The 16,936-nt window shown below is 46.0% G+C and overlaps 1 protein-coding gene across 1 annotated transcript in view; it reads left to right on the top strand.

Annotated features, from left to right (window-relative positions):
• The first annotated feature begins 1,694 nt into the window (after positions 1-1,694).
• The window catches only part of LOC132394573 (discoidin domain-containing receptor 2-like), a 133,649-nt gene continuing 118,407 nt past the window's right edge, over positions 1,695-16,936 (top strand). Inside the window, exon 1 of the mRNA XM_059970873.1 lies at positions 1,695-1,958. The gene's annotated coding sequence lies outside the window, so the exon portion shown is untranslated. The remainder of the gene's footprint in view (positions 1,959-16,936) is intronic.

The following is a 16,936-nucleotide window of genomic DNA, read 5'->3' on the forward strand; positions in this document are numbered from 1 at the left end:
AGCTTTCAACTCAGCCAGCTCCATTATGGACACTAGCTTCCCCAGCATTCAGGACACTTTCAAAAAGGCAGCATCCATCTATTATAGTTCTTCTTATTATATATTGCTACCGCAAAACCACAAATTTCACAACATATACCAATGATATTAAACATGATTCTGATTATGGAAAGGAATAAACAGTCAAGTCCTGATGAACTATTTCAGCCATCTGATCTATTGAGTTCCTCCAACATTTTGTATGTGTTATACAAATGTGCTTCTTCAACACAGTAATTGTTCAACATTCAACTTGTTCAAAGTAAATTTATTATCAAAGTACACGTATGTCACCAGGTACTATCTTGAAGTACACTTCTTGTGGGCATTCACTGTAAATACAAAGAATCAATGAAAAACTACACATAACAAGACAAATAGCCAATGCATAAAAGACAACAAACTGTCCAAATACGAAAAGAAAAAATGCAAAACAATAATAATAAATAAGCAATAAATATTGAGAACATGAGTTGAAGAGTCCTTGAAACTGAGTCCATAAGCTGTGGGAGCAGTTCAGTAATGGAGCAAGTGAAGTTATCCACTCTGGTTCAATAGCCGAATGGTTAGAACTCTGTCCCTGAATCTGTTGGTGTGGGTCCTGAGGCTTCCTTCCTGAAGGCAGCAGCAAGAAGAGAGCATGGCCTGGATTGTGGGGGTCCTCAATAATGGATGTTACCTTCCTGTGACAACGCTCCATTTTGATGTGCTCAGTGATGGAGTGCTCTGTGTCGGTGGCTCAAAGATGGAGAGGGATTTATCCACTACTTTTTGTAGGCTTTTCTATGCAAGGGCACTGGTGTTTCCATACCAGGCTATGCTCCACCATGCATCCTACACTGGCAACTCTGTCCAGATACCAGCCACTCTGTGTGTAAACAACTTACCTCTCAGATTCCTTGTAAAACTCCTCCCTCTCACCTTAATCAAGAGCTCTCGTTTCTGATAGTAGGAGAACAAAGATATTGCATCGGCACTATTTTATTTTTCCCTGTCAGGTGACCTCTCAGAACCCCATAATTCAGGGTAAACAAGCCCATTCACTCCCCTCTAACTAAAGCTGACTGATTCAGGCAACATGCTGGTGAATCTTCTCTGCACACTCTCCAATGCAACCACAATGCATCTACAAACCACTCTGCTGTTACTCGCCCAGGTTACTCCCAAAGGCACCAAACTCCCCTGAGATTCATTTTCTTGCAATCTTATAAATGGAAACTAAAATGCAATAGAATTTTGCGGAAACTGTACATAAATAGACAAATAACAATAATACTGATGTTTTGAGTTGCAAAGAATCCCTGAAAATGAGTCTGTAGACTGTAGTTTTCCCAACAGTTCAGTTTTTTTTAGATTTCCAGCATCTTGCTGTCTTTTTGCTGAGCTGAATCAGCTTTGACCTCCTCCCCCAAGTCTGTGTCCACGCACAGAAATAATCGCCGAGGGGACTGTGTTATTTTTACCCCGACCGTGCCGCCTGTTTTAACAGGTTGGCGCTGAGCCCATCATCTAGGCTGATTGATGGAGGCGCCTTAATGAGAGTGTGGGAGGGGATAGAGAGAGTGGTAATTGAGGACGGGGGTGGGGGAGGGCAAGGTTGTGGGGACGGGGAGGTGCGTAGCAATGCCTTGCAAGCAGCGAGAGCGCTTCGGAGCTTCCAATCGGTGCGAACCAGCGGAGGCAGACACAAAGGAGAGGCGGATCAGGCGGCGACAGCGCGGGTTTGGGACTCGAGTACAACATTCCGTCTAGCCCACTCCCCTCTGCGGTCGAAAGTGCGATCACTGTCCGGGCAGCTAGAGAGAGAGAAGTGTCCATGGAGACGGCAAGTGCTTGCTGGCGTCCACTCAGCTGGGGATGAAGGATCGTGACCCGCTGTTACCAACCCTTCCTCTCGCCCGCAGAGCCGGCTGCCGGAGGTCAGTGTGTCCGCGTTATTGTGTCTTAGCTTGTTGGCAGGGTGCTTGTCCTTGGGTTGTGCCTAGAACCGGGGACACCTGACAGATGTACTTCGGCCCATCGACCCCTTAATTTCGCCCTCTGCCCTACTCCCTAACAACCTCACCTTACTCAACACAGTCGGGACAATTTGCAACCCGCTCTGTTGTGTGAACGGGAGGAAACCGTTACACTAGGCAATCTTCGGTAGGCGCCAAAGGTGGGGATGAAGCCCTTCGGCCCGCCAGTATCTATCCTGTTAATCACTTTAGCCTGCTATATCGTGGGGAAAGGGAGAGGATATATGAGGGGTTAGAGTGCATCACCCCTACGCATTTGACCTTACAACCATGGCCCCTAGTCTTTCCCAAAATTTCACTTTGCAGAAGACGTCTCCATCACACCAGTCCGTCACAAGAAGCGAATCATTTATGACTAATATTTCCTCAACATATGTTTGGCAGATATCTTTAAACTGGTGTTGTACCTACTTCCCCTGACCCCTTGCAGACTCCCGATCGGGAAGACGTGCAAGATCTGAAATATCCCCAAATCACTCATCTTTTCTCTTGCCGGGAGGGTCACCTAAGAATATTACCTTTTTCATTTTCTCTTAGGACTTCGAACAGGTGTCAATTCTACCCAGCCCCCATTCCAGATCTTTGACTCACTGACCATCTCATACCAGCAGTTAAATGTCAGCCGATTTCCATATTTTGCCCTTTCTTGAGTAAAGCTCCCCTGATTTATCTCCTTTAAAAAAAATAAAGTTCTTATTGTAATTTACAGCTTTTTATGTCTGTGGCCTGCTGCCACAGAACAATAAATCGCATCACATTTGTCGGTGATACTAAACCTGATTCTGATTCTGGTGGGAGAGATCTCTATTGTTGAACGATTGAGGCACAGGGCAGGGGCATTGTAGCAGAAGTGGTGAGGTGGACCTCACACTCATCTCATTGGACTAGAGGAGGTAGGGCTGCCCAATAGAAGGGTCACTTCCTCACAGCTCCAGAACCCTATGTTCTCCTGTCTGTGTGGAGTCTGCACGTTCCCCCAGTACCTGGCGAGTTTTCCCCAGGTGCTCCAGTTACCTCCCACCCCCAAAGACATGCAGGTTAATCGGTTAATTTGTTGCTTTAACTTGCTCGTGGTGTATAGATGAGGGGTAGTGTCTGGGGGTGGGGGTAATATTGAGGGAATGTGGGGAGAAGACAATAGGATTAGTGTAGGATTGGGGTAAATGGGTGCTTGATTGTTGGCATGAACTTGGTGGGCAGAAGGGCCTGTTGCTATGAGGAGAGGAAGCCAAGTTTTGGACTCTGCTGCTACCAGGCATGAGTGTGAGGCTGTTTTTATATGTATCTCATTGTGTGCATGTGTAAAAAAGTGAAATTCATTTTTTTTTACAGTTTTTTACCATGAAATACAAACGTTTGTAAGAAACACGGTAGAATTTATGTGTATGTGTGAGAGAAAGACTTATTTTTGTGGGTCACTGCATGTGTGTGTGCGTGAGTGAGAGGGGGGCATTGGCCAAGATATATAAAGTTCCACCCTTACCCTCCCAAACAAAGACAGGATCCTCTGGGAGTATCACCGGGAAATAAGGGCATTCCACATAAGTATTTGTTTTACCTACTTGTGTCTTGGTGACAATGTAGAATTGGGAATTTTTGCATTTGTCATCTGTTCATGCCTCACTCTAATGCTGTGAGTTCATTGAAACCTACAGCATGGGGCTTGATGGCATAGGTGTGGAGATGATGGTTCCTCTGTCTGAGTAAGTGTAGAACCAAGATTTACATCCCAGAATCAGTGGGTAGACAGTGAAGAGAAATCGTCTCACCCAGTGGTTGCTGCATCCTTGGAATTATCATCCCGGTGGGCACTCTGTCAATAAGTATATTCAAGAGCAATAGATATTTTTAAATGAAAAGAATGGAAGAGGTGGGCCAAATGTGGGCAAGTGTGACTTGCATGGATGGATATCATGGTCTGCATTGACGAAGAGGGCTGAAGGGCCTGGTTCTGTGCATTACGACTGTAGGAATACAGGGTCAGTGTAGTAAGGTGGTGAGCCCTGACCCTGTTGAACGATAGAGTATGTGTGAAGGGCTGAATGGCCTCTGCTTCTTTCTGATTCAGATTCAGATATATTTGTCGCATGTACATTGAAACATCCAGTGAAATACATCGTTTGCATCAACAACCAACACAGCCTAAGGATGAGCCGGTGCCACATATTCCAGCACCAGCATAGCATGTCTACAATGTTCAGCAGAGGAACTCAAGTGACGACAAAGGCAACGAAACAAGCCCCTTTCCCACCCACTCACACACACAGACATGCCAGCACTCCGACGACAGACTCCTTCAGTGCTTGGCCCTGTACTCAGAGAGTGTAGGTGCACGCTGACTGCCATGCCGTGCTCTTAACCCATTGTTGTTGTGACAGTAATGGTTAATTTATGTTTCTTGGACTCTTTTCCCAGTCAGATTTCTTGAGGAGAAGCCTGTGTAACACCACAAACATGCCACATATCTTTACTGAAGCAAAAAACATAGTTCTCAAACAAAACATGGTTTTGGGGTTGGTGATGGAGATGCCAATGATGGAGCACCTTTGAACCTGGTTTTGTGAGTCTTCCAGGTGGAAGGGATGTTACAGAACCTTAGGATTCAGCACTGAAAGGGGAGAGGGGTGTTGGAGGAGACACTCCTAGGGGCACAGCTGGAGAAAAGCAGACATCTTGAGGTGTGGGACGGTGTAGGAACATGACTTGTGAGAGTTTTTAGGATTCTGTCAACCGTTCCCTTGGTCTACAGCAGAGTGCCAACAACCTCAGGTCCAAAGAGTGGAAGGTGAGAGTCACAAACCTCTGGGATCATTGCTGAGAGCTCAGCCAAGACACCTTTTATGCCGGGGGGTGGGGTGGGATGCAGTAATGTAAAAGAGTCCATAATACGGGGATAATGTAATACTGTGAAATCAATGGCTGATGCGACAGAGCTGAGTATATGGAACATAATATAGCTCTAATTACAAGGACTGATGTAATAAAGTTCAAAGTAAATTTATTATCAAAGTACATATATGTCACCATATTCAACCCTGCGATTCATTTTCTTGCAGGCATACTCAAGAAGTCCATAACAGAATAATAACTATAATAGAATCAATGAAAGACCACACCAACTTGGCATTCAACCAGTGTGCAAAGGCAACAAACTGTAAATACAAACAGAAAGAAATAATAATAAATAAGCAATAAGTATTGAGAACGTGAGATGAAAAGTCCTTGAAAGTGAGTCCATTGGATGTGGAAGCATTTCAATGATGGGGCAAGTGAAGTTATCCTCTTTGAGGGGTAATATCTGTACCTGAACCTTGTGATGTGGGTCCTGAGGCTCCTGTACCTTCTTCCTGAAGGCAGCAGTGAGAAGAGAGCATGACCTGGTTGGCGGACGTCCCTTATGTTGGATACAGCTTTCCTGCAACAACGCATCATAAAGATGTGCTCAGTGGTGGGGAGGGCTTTACCCATGTTGGACTGAGCCACTTCCACTACTTTTTGTAGGAGTTTCCACTCAAGGCATTGGTGTTTCCATACCAGGCCATGATGCAGCTGGCGAATATGCTTTCCACTGCACATCTATAGAAGTTTAACAAAGTTTTAGTTGTCACAGGAATGGAATCCTGTGTTTGGAATGTAACAGAGCCCTTTGTACAGGGGGTGATGTTATAAAGCTTTGTATATAGGACATAATGGAGCCCCATGTACAGGGGCTGAGTAACATAGCCCAGCGTACAGTGTATCATGTAACAGAGCCTTGTGCACAGTGTTGAGTATTGAGTCTTGTGTATAGGATGTAATGAAATCCTGTATAAAGAGGGTAATGGAATAGACCCTTGAGCATGGAGGGGGAACGTAGAGAAGCTTGAACACAGATGGCAACTTTCAGAGCCCGGAACACAGGGGGGATGTAACAGTCACCAAAAGCACAGACAGAGATGTATCAGGCTCTGTATACAGAGGGTAGGATGCTGGACTCCTGAGTATACACGATGATCTATCAGATGCTTTGTATGAAGGATGGTACATCTGTACACCTGCCTTTAATGCAAATATTTAATCAGCCAATCATGATGCAGCAACTCAACACATAGAAGTAAGAAGGCGCGATCAGGAGGTTCAGTTGTTGCTCAAACTCAACATTAGAATGGGGAAGTAATGTGATCTAACTGACTGTGACTGTGGAAAAATTGTTGGTGCCAGACAGGGTGATTTGGGTGTCTTAGAAATGGCTGATTTCCTGTGATTTTCATGCACAACAGTTCCAAAGTTTACGGAGAATGGTGCGGGAAAAATACTCAAATAACCATGCATTACAACAGTGGTGTGAAGAAGAGCATCTCTAAACGCAGAGTAGAACTGGATGTTGGAGCAGCAGAAGAGCATGAGCACACGGTACACTCAGTGGCCACTTTATGAGGTACAGGTGGTACCTAGCAAAGGGTCCTCTGAGTGTACACTGAGCACAGAATGGGTCGAGATTACGTAACCGAGCCCTGAACACAGAGTGGGAACAGGGTGATGTCATGGTGCGGTCAGGCAAATGGTCGACAGCTGCCCAAAGACATGAAAGGGACAGGTTGTGATGTTAACACTGGGTGCATAGCGGGGAACTGACGCGAGTGAGTGAGTGAGGCAGCAGTCCAGTGGCGTATCTCCAGAGGAATGCAGATTTGGATGTGGTGGGAAGGCAGATGCTGGTGATAAGCAGATGGTCAGTGTTATAAGTGTCAAACAAACATGAACTCTGGCAAGAGACAGTCTAACCATGTACCCTCTGGTATTCATCTTCTGTTCCCACTTCTTCAACATCCAGGGGCAACACTGAGCTGTGAGGAAAAACCTGCTGTGCCTTCCTAGAGAGTTAGAGGCTGGAAGGAAATCTGATGGAGGTTTTTAAGATTATGAGATACAGATAGGGTAGACAAGGGATAGTGAACCTTTTATAAAGTGTGTAACCAAATTGGCAGTAATCTTCTAAAAAATTCTTTTGATTACCATGGTAATTTTGAGCAGAGATCATCATTGATTAATGAACGTTACAATAGTTACGGACTTCTTAAGGAAAAAGGATGAGTCCTGTTGTTTATTTACATATATTATTTATAACAGCGACAGATTAAAATAAATGGAACATGTTAGAAAATCTGTTCAAAAATTATTATTATTAATCGAAGTTGAGTTTACTGCAATAGGCATAGGCACGTGTATGCACAGGTGCTATAAAAAAATTGCTTGCAGCAATATCACAGGCTCACATAGTACTGAATGTTCAAATTAAACTCACAAACTTCTTGTGTCATCACTGAGTATTCGGCCAAGTCACGGGGGGGGGGGGGTGGGGTGAATAATGTAAAAGAGCCCATAATATTGGAGATAGTGTAATATTCTGAAATCAGGGGCTGATGTATACAGGATATAATATAGCTCAGTCTAACAGGGTGAATGTAATAAAGTTCAAACTAAATATATGTCACCGTACACAACTCAGATTCATTTTCTTGCGGATGCACTCAGTAAACCCATAGAATAATAACCATAACAAAAGCGATGTAAGACTGCACCAATTTGAGCATTCAACTAGTGTGCCAAAGACAACAAGCTGTGTCAATACAAAAATAAAGAAATAATAATAACAAAAAACATCAAGAACACAAGATGAGGAGTCCCTGAAAGTGAGCCCATAGGTGTGGAAACATTTCAGTGGTGGGGCAAGTGAAGTTATCCCCTCTGGTTCAAGAGCCTGGTGGTTGAAAGGTAATAACTGTTCCTGAACCTGGTAGTGGGGGCTCTGAGGCTCCTGTTCCTTTTTTTTTGATGGAAGCATCGTGAAGGGAGCATGACTTGGGTGGTGGGGGGTCCTGATGTCAGATGCTGCTTTCCTACAACAGCATTTTGTGTAGATGTGGTGAGGAGGGCTTTACCCGTGATGTGATGAACATTCACCAAAAAAAAGTATAAATTGAAGATGAACTTTTCACCAGTTTTTACAAGGAAGAAAACAATTAGAATCAAAAGGAAGCCTGCTCTGGTGCAAAGTGGTCATATTGTTGCTATACTAAGGCAGTAACAAGGGTTGTGCAGGTTGGTTCAAGGACCAAATGGTCGCAGCGAAGTAGCTGTTGATGAACCTGATGATGAGGGACATCAGGTTGCCGTGCCTCCTGCCCAAACCCTGACAAAGTCACAGTGGAGATTATTGCACATGCACAAGTGCATGTACACACAGTGCAATGAAAAAATCAGGCACAGAGCATCATATAAACAGTATTGTCTAGAAAAAAAAATTAAATGTAAAATACACACAATTTTGAGAAGAAAGATCACACCTAGAACAGAAACATATTAGATTTACCAACAGTTTCTTCAGATACATGAAATGTAAAAGAGAGGTGAGAGTGATATCAGACCGATGGAAAGCAATGCTGGAGAGGTCATAATGGGGGGGGGGGGGGGGAGAAACGAAATGGCAGATGAACTGAATAAGTATTTTTCATCAGTCTTCACTGTGGAAGACTCAAGCAGTATGGAGGCAGTTCCAGGTGTCAGGGGTCATGAAGTGTGTGAAGTTACCATGACTAGGGAGAATGTTCTTGGGAAACTGAAAGGTCTGAATGTAGAGAAGTCACCTGGACTGGATAGCCTACATACCAGGGTCCTGAAAGAAGTGGCTGAAGAGATTGTGGAGCCATTAGTAGTGGTCTTTCAAGAGTCACTAGATTCCAGAATGGTTCTGGAAGACTAGAAAATTGCAAATGTCATACCACTCTTCAAGAAGGGAGAGAGGCAGAATAAAGGAAATTATAGGATAGTTACTCTGACCTCAGTGGTTGGGAAGATGTTGGAGTCAATTGTTAAGGATGTGGTCTTGTGGACTTGGAGGCCATAGTCAGCATGGCTTCCTCAATGGAAAATCTTGCCTGACAAATCTGTTGGAATTCTTTGAAGCAATAATAAGCAGGATAGATAAAGGAGAATCAGCTGATGTGCATTTGGATTTTCAGAAGGCCTTTGACAAGGTGCCACATGTGAAACTGCCGAGCAAGCTACGAGCCCGTAGTATTACAGGAAAGATTCTAGCATGGATAAAGCAGTGGCTGACTGGCAGAAGGCAAAGAGTAGGAATAAAGGGAGCCTTTTCTGTTTGACTGCCGGTGACTAGTGGTGTTCCACAGCGGTCTGTGTTGGGACCGATTTGTTTTAAATTATATGTTAATGACTGGATGATGGAATTGATGGATTTGCTTCAAAGTTTGTAGATGATACAAAGATAGGTGGAGGGACAGGTAGTTCTGTGGAAGTAGAGAGGCTTCAGAAGAAGAGACAGATTAGGAGAACGGGCAAAGAAGTGGAAGATGGAATACAGAGTTGGGTAGTGCATGGTCATGCACTTTGGTGAAAGAAATGAAAGGGTTGACAAAAAAGACTGTTGTAGTGCAAAGTGATCACAGTAGTCACACTGTTGCTGTACTGTATGTAGTGATTATGGTGTGCTGGTTGGTTAGAGAACTGACTAGTTGAAGGTAGATAGCTGTTCCTGAACCTGGTGGTGTTGGACTTCAGGCTTCTGTACTTCCTGCCCAATGGTAGCTGTGAGAAGATGGTGTGGCCTGGATGGGTGGAGATGATGATGATGTCTCACTCCCTGTATCACTGAGGCTATAAAATACACTGCAGTACCTTGACACTCCGTTGGCACCTTCTAAACCGTTTCCCCATGCCCACTGTTGTGAATGACGAGGGCAGAAGACACAACTGCATTGCCGTCTGTCAGCCATCAGGTTTGGGTTTCTGCACGGTAAGATTTGCCTGCAGTTGTCTGACCCCTGAACTTTACTCCAGTGTGTCGTGGGGGTGGGGGGGTTGCTGTCTGCCAGCAGAGGTCACTGAGGCTCACAAATGGTGCGAAAAGGTTTCCATGGAATCCCTCCATCGAATATTCTCAGGGTGACTGACAGGCAAGGAGTTGACCAAGTTAGCTCGGGCCCAAGGTTTAAACCGGAAGGCAAGTTTTGCACAGCTAGATCCCAGCTATGGCACTGAGATAGAGACTGGGGATGGCACACAGGAGGGGGTGGATTGTCAGTGATAGACAGCTGATTCGGAGCAGAACTTTATGGTAGTAGTTAGCAGAAGTAGTTTGGGTTTAATTTTGCCACTGTCTGTGTGGAGTTTGTACGTCCTCCAGGGCCCATCTGGGTTTCCTCTGTGTGCTCTGGTTTCCTCCCACATTCTAAGGACATATGGGTTAGAGTGTCAATTGGTCGCAAGGGTCTTGCTGGGCAGATGGGGTTCTAGCAGGGCAGACAGGGCTCATTGGGCAGGAAGGGCCTGTTACCAGGCTGCCTCTCTTCTCTAAAGTCCATCACCCCTACTGGGGCTTGGGCTGCCAACCACAGCTCACCAGGGTCCTCTGTCCTGGGCCAGTCAATCAAGCTGACCTCAGGCGTAGCACATCTTCTTGGAGTACCCTTGCTCTCACAGGATGAGGTCCTTAGAGCTTCCGTTAGCATGTCTGTAGCTCTGAGTTGTAACAGGTGAGGCTGCTAGCCCCATGCCCAACCCTCCTCCTTTCACAGCCAGGCTTGCAACTGTCCATAGCCAAGTTGTTACTGTGCTGTATCTCTCAATAAAAATAAAGAAACTGCACTGCCAGGCCTGGAGAGCCATGGATCAATCACAACTCAGCTGAGGGTCTGCAGTTCTGGTCACCACCATAAAACCTTGAGACTCAGGAGCAGAATTAGGCCATTCAGCCACTCTAACTAGGCCTTTCAATATTAGATAGGTTTCTATGAGTTCCCCTGCATTCTTCTAAAACCCAGGGGAGGAAAAGAGCCTCAGAGCTCCTCGTGCATTAACCATTCATTCCCAGGATCATGCTTGTAAACCCTTTCCAATGCCACGGAGAGGAAATGGAGCTCAATGCCGCTCGCAGTCCTCCAAGTCTGACCAACACTACAGGGAGGGCGTGATCGTGCAGCATGGGGCTCAGACGAGGTTCACCAGGGTTCACCAGGTTCACCTGAGAAAAGAGAGTGCAGATTTATTGCCCTGGTCAGTGGACCTTAGTTTCGGGGGGAGACTAGACAGACTGGGCTTGTTATCCCTGGAGTACTGAGGGCAGAACGGATAGAAGAATGCAAAATTACAAGAGGGATAGATCGGGAAGATAGAATCTTTTCCTCATGTTTGGAGTATTAAAAACAGGAGTGCTAGATCACCCTCCAAGAGTGGGAAGGGGGTTGAGAGAGGGGGGGAGGGGAAGGGGGAGACAGGGTTGGAGAGAGGGAAAGGTCTACTGAGGTAGTTAGATAGGTAGATCTGGGTTTCGCTCCGAATGGACTGCGGGTCCTCTGACTGTGCTGCACTCTGCTCAGTATTGCTTTTGGTTTACTTTATTTACGTATAAACCCGAGAATTATTGTTTTATTATTGCGGCATCTTCCAAGGTACAATGAAAAGCTTGCTTTGTATACCATTCATACAGACCAAAGCACAATGCATTGAATCCCAGTAAGATGGCAGTGCATTCAGACACAGCCCCTTCTAAGGGACCAACCAAAGGCGTTATTGCCTTCCTAAATTTTTTTTCAATTGCTGGACATTAAGAACTTAAAGTACTGCAGGTCTACCCCATCAGAGAGTTGCTCATTGCCAGAGAAACTGAGGGAGCTGGACTGGGTGAGGACTGTGCTACTGCCTGTGAAAGAGAGGCACTGGAGTCAGTACACAAAGACTGTGTAGTCTAACAGTGTCACTCTTCTTGTGGTTGCAAGGCTCCGTTGGACAATGGAAATGTGAAATTCTGCAAGTCAGGGTCACTGGTTTATTGGTGAATGGTGGGGAGAGGGAGCTATGTGGGCTTGGTTGTAGTATGGACTAGGCCTCAAGCTGCTGTATTGGCTGTGTGCAGCTACCCTGGAGAAAGGCAACAGAGGGGGTGTGGTGTGGCATCCATGCTGCTGGCATTGGTGCTGCTCTCCAGTGTTTGCTTAGCAGAAGTCAAGCTGTATTGTGTTTGATTGCAGACTGCTGCAACTTTCATGGACTCTGGGACTTGGACTGTAGTTTTCTTTGTGTGACTGTACTTTACCGGTCTCTTATATGCGCTGTACATGCCTTGTACTGTGTGTGACTGTTGGTATTGTGTTTTGTACCTTGGCTCTGGAGTAACATTTTCATTTGGCTGTATTCACGTATGGCTGAATGGCAATTAAATTTGTACTTGAACTTGAACTAGAACAAGGAATAAAGTGTAAAAGCTGCCAGAAAGCGCAGTGCAGGTAAATGATAAAGTGCAAGATCGTAGCAGGGTAGATTATGAGGCCAAGAATCCATCTTGTCATACAAGAGGTTGATATTAATTAAGCCTGGCCGTGTGTGTCTTCAGGCCTTTGTATATTCTGCGCCATGGAAGAGTGGAGAAGAGAGAATGTCCAGAGAGGGTTGCGTATTTGGTTATGCAGCAAAAAGTGTAGGCAGAGTCCACGGAAGGGAGGCTGGTTCCTGTGACATGCTAAGCGGGTCCACAACTCTCCGCCATTTCATGTGATCACATGCAGAGCAGTTACTATACCAAGCCATTATACATCCAGATAGAAAGCTTGCTTTGGCACATGGATAGAAATTGGTAAGAGTTGGCGGGTATGTGCAGAATTGCGTCCTGTTTTTTTTTGCACTGGAGTGGGACTCGAACCCAGTGAGCCTACCGAGGGGAAGAAGCGGAGCTAGCACCCGTTGGAGGTGGGGTGGCCTGGTTCGGTCACGCCCTGTATTTACCCATTATCTATAACCTAGCAGTGGTAAAGATGGGGATTAGGGACATAGTACACAGCAACCCTGACACCACTAACTTCCTCAGGAGGCTAAAGAAACCTGGCACGTCTCCGTCAAGCCAACCCTTATCAACTTTTATCAATGCACCATAGAAAGCATCCTGCCTGGATGCATCATGGGTTGGTATAGACAACTGCTCCGCTCGTGACAGCAAGAAACACAGCTCACACGTCACAGGGGCCAGCCTCCCTGCAATGGACTCTGCCTTCTCACAGCCTTGATAAACATAATCAGCATAATCAAAGACCTGACACACGCCTCCCATTCTCCCCCCTCCTCCCATTTCCATACAAAAGCCTGAAAGCAAGTACCAGCAGGCTCAAGGACAGCGTCTACCCCGCCGTCATGAGGCTAATTGTTCCATCGTACAATAAGATAGATTCTTGACCTCACAATCTACCTCGTTGTGCAATCTACAATGCCTTGCACCTTACTGTCCGCTTGCACTGCATTTTCTCTGTAGTTGCTACACATTACTCTGCATTCTGTTATTGCTTTACCTTGTTCTATCCCAGTGTACCCCAGTGAATTAGTCTATGAACAGAATGCAAGACAAACCTTTCACTGTACCTCAGAATGGCTTCAACTTTCTTCCCCAATGTCCACATCCATTGCCCTCCATTGCTCTCCATTGCTGTTCCCTTGCATGATGTTACTGGGAGAGAAGGGCAGCCGAAGTGGGAAGGAAGCAGGGCTGAAGGGCCCTTTGTGAGACGGCACTGAGAAAGCAGGGAGGATGAGGTTCCTTCTGTTGCAGGGTGGCAAACCTCGGCCGGCCCTCCCTCACTAATCCTCCGATTTGCTTTGCAATCTTGCCGATTTTCTGCTACTATACTGGAGCCAGTGATTCCTGGGAACGGAGCGGGGGAGTAATTCTCTTCATCTGTTTATTGCAACCCTCCCCCGCCACCCCAGCCGTGGAGCTCGGCAGGTGCTGGGAACCCAACCAAAAAGGCCGATCAATTCCTCAGGGAGAAACTCAGCCACGGCAGTGAGATCAGTGCCCAGAGCTGTGGGAAGAGCTGGAGACGGGTAGGTTGGGAGGCTGGATACCAGGGTCTCCACACCATGAGTGTGACACGGAGAGGCTGTAGTCCACCCAGCCACAAGCACACACATAAACTTTAACACACACTCTTTTACTCTCTCGCACACACACGCCACAGCCTAATCAAACCACACTCTCAGCCTCTGCCATGTGCACACATACACACCCATTTGGGCATCACGGTAGTACAGCGGTTAGCGCAACTCTATTTCAGCTTGGGGGCGTCGGAGTTCAGAGTTCAATTCCGCCGTCCTCTGTAAGGAGTCTCTGCACGTCCTCGTGGAATGCGTGGGTTTTCCCCAGCTGTCAGATTCCTCCCAAAGTCCAAAGCCATACAGGCTAGGTTAATTGATCGTTGTAAGTCATCCCAAGATTAAGTTAGGGTTAATTGGGGTTGTCAGGAGTTGCTGGGGCGGTGTGGCTCAGAGGGTTGGAAGTACCTACCCTGCTAGGTAAATAAAAAACTAAGTTTGGCACACCCTAACATACACTAATTCATTGAAAGCCCTAACTGGCATACACAGTCCCTTAGACAAATTGTAATGAACACGTGTGGACAGTCAAATAAACTACAAATGCCCGTAGATAAGGCACACACAGAAAACCAAACACACACCCTCTCGCAGCGTTACAAAGCACTGGTTAGTCCACACTCGGAGCACTGTGTGAATTTGTGGGCACCAAACTACAGTGAGGATGTGATTGCACAGCAGAGGGTGCAGAGGAGATTCACCAAGATATAGCCTGGATTAGACGACTCTCATTATGAGGAGAGCAAATAGCCCCGGCTTGTCCTCCCTGGAGTGAAGGAGTGCTCTGAAATTATATGAGGTATATATAGGGTAGGTGGTCATAATCTTTTTTTCCCCATGGTAGGGGAATCAAACCTGTGGATTTAAGATGTAAGGAAGGAGCTTCAAAGGGATTTTGAGGGGGGAATATGTTTTACCGAGAAAGGAGTTGCTATCTGGAAGACATTGCCAGAGGGGGTGTGAAACCAGATACAATCCTATGTTTAAGAGATATTTAGAGACTTAGGATAAAGACTTCATATGGACAAAGGAGGGTAGTGTGGATGGGCAAAATGGTTAGCAATGACACGATGGGCCGAAGGGAATGTTTCTGTTCTGTATGATGTTCTGATGTTGACTCACTTATGGAAACAAACACACAAAACTACTGTCTCTTTCACATACAAATGCAAAAATGGACACACGTAAATATAGACTGACACATATTCACAAATCACAACTTCGGAGGCATGCATAGGCACAGAAATAAACACACACACACACACACACACACACACACACACACACACTCACACACACACACACACACACACACACACACACACACACACACACACACACACATACACACACACACACACCCCCAGGTGGGAGGAAGGCCTATTGGCCTGACAGTGATTCTCTGCTGAGATCAGACCTCTGCGTGGATCTCATCCTAACCTGCAGCGTGTCGGCTCCAGGTTCCCTCCTCCCACCACCGAGCTCGAAATATTCCCTCAGTGTGGTGATCTCCAGCGATGGCGCTGGTCAGTGAGTGGGGGAGGAATGGGAATCTGTTTATGACCTGTAGGAGGACACTGAATGGGATCATTTCTATTTCTGTCGGGACAGGCGACAGAGTTTCTGACGGCTCTGAGCCTGACTCACCCTGGCACTAAAACAGCTTGGTTCCACTAATGCTGCCAAGGACTGACCTGAACATCTGCAGCCCCAGACTATTCCACATTCAGTCACCCGCTGTGTAATGCGGCTTCTTAAGCCTGCACAGCAAGATCCCACAAAGAGCTGGTGAACAGGTTAACCTGTTAGCTGGTCCGTATAAAAGGGTAGCTCTTACTAGGAAGAGCTGTTACTACCAAGAGCTTCCTGGAGTTGCTTAATCCTGTTGGACTTTCCCCTCCTACTTGTCCTTCAGAAGTCATCTGCAAAGGAGGAAATATCCCTTTAGCATTGGTTATTTTTTAAAGAATTCCTGGGAGTTTCCAGGCCAGGGAGGGCCTTTCATTTCAGGAGTCAAGCCAGGAATCTTGTTGCCATTTCCCAGTCGCCTCAGCAGTCTGCTTCAACCGGATGCACAGCATGCGAGCTGGGATGGTGTGCTTCCAAAGGAACCGTAGCATAGCAGTTAGCCTAACACAATTTCAGCATCGGCCATGGTCTGTAAGGAGGTTGTACGTTCTCCCTGTAACCACATTGATTTCCTCCAGCTGTTCCGGTTTCTGCCCACATTCCAAAGACTTATGGTTAGAAGGTTAACTGGTCACAAGGGTGTTCTTGGCTGGTGCGAGCTTGTTGGGTCTGTAACCATGATGTATCTCTAAATGTAGATATTGTGAATATTATTTCTGAATAGTTATGGATATATAAAATGTGTCTGTACTGTACATATGGTGTGCAACCAAGGAGGGTGCCCATCAATTCCTACACCCCTCTCCAGTCCACTCCCCTCCAACGAGTTCCCATTCAGGACCTGCAGCAATGAGTCATCTACTGTAAAATCTACTGCATAAGTCACCCACAAGTCTAACCCCCAACCCTCAGCACCATTAACCCCAGCCCACTGTTCAACTCCTGTTGGCTTGGCTTTCAGTAGAACAAATCTACTGGATTTCAAAAACATTTAATTCCTTCCTTTCCCCAGTGCATTTTTGGAATAATTTGTTATGTTTTATGATTCATTGATTTTATATAGAGGCAACATGTAAACTCAGACACTAACTGGTAAATAGGATTTAGAGTATACCAGGGCTAATTTTATTTGATATATAATTCACATCGGTGTATAAACTGGAGTGTTAGCTGCACCCCCACCTTATTAGCTGCTTCCAAAGATAGCCAGAATGCAGGCTTTAGCAGAACAAAGTTTCCAAACAGTGAGGCGGGGGAAGCTGGGGCAAGGGAGGTAGTTGTCAGATAGTGGGGGGGTAGACCCTGTTGCTGGCTGAAGTTGCACAGTGGTAGTC

This window comes from Hypanus sabinus, chromosome 5 (assembly GCF_030144855.1).
Source record: "Hypanus sabinus isolate sHypSab1 chromosome 5, sHypSab1.hap1, whole genome shotgun sequence".
NCBI lineage: Eukaryota > Metazoa > Chordata > Chondrichthyes > Myliobatiformes > Dasyatidae > Hypanus > Hypanus sabinus.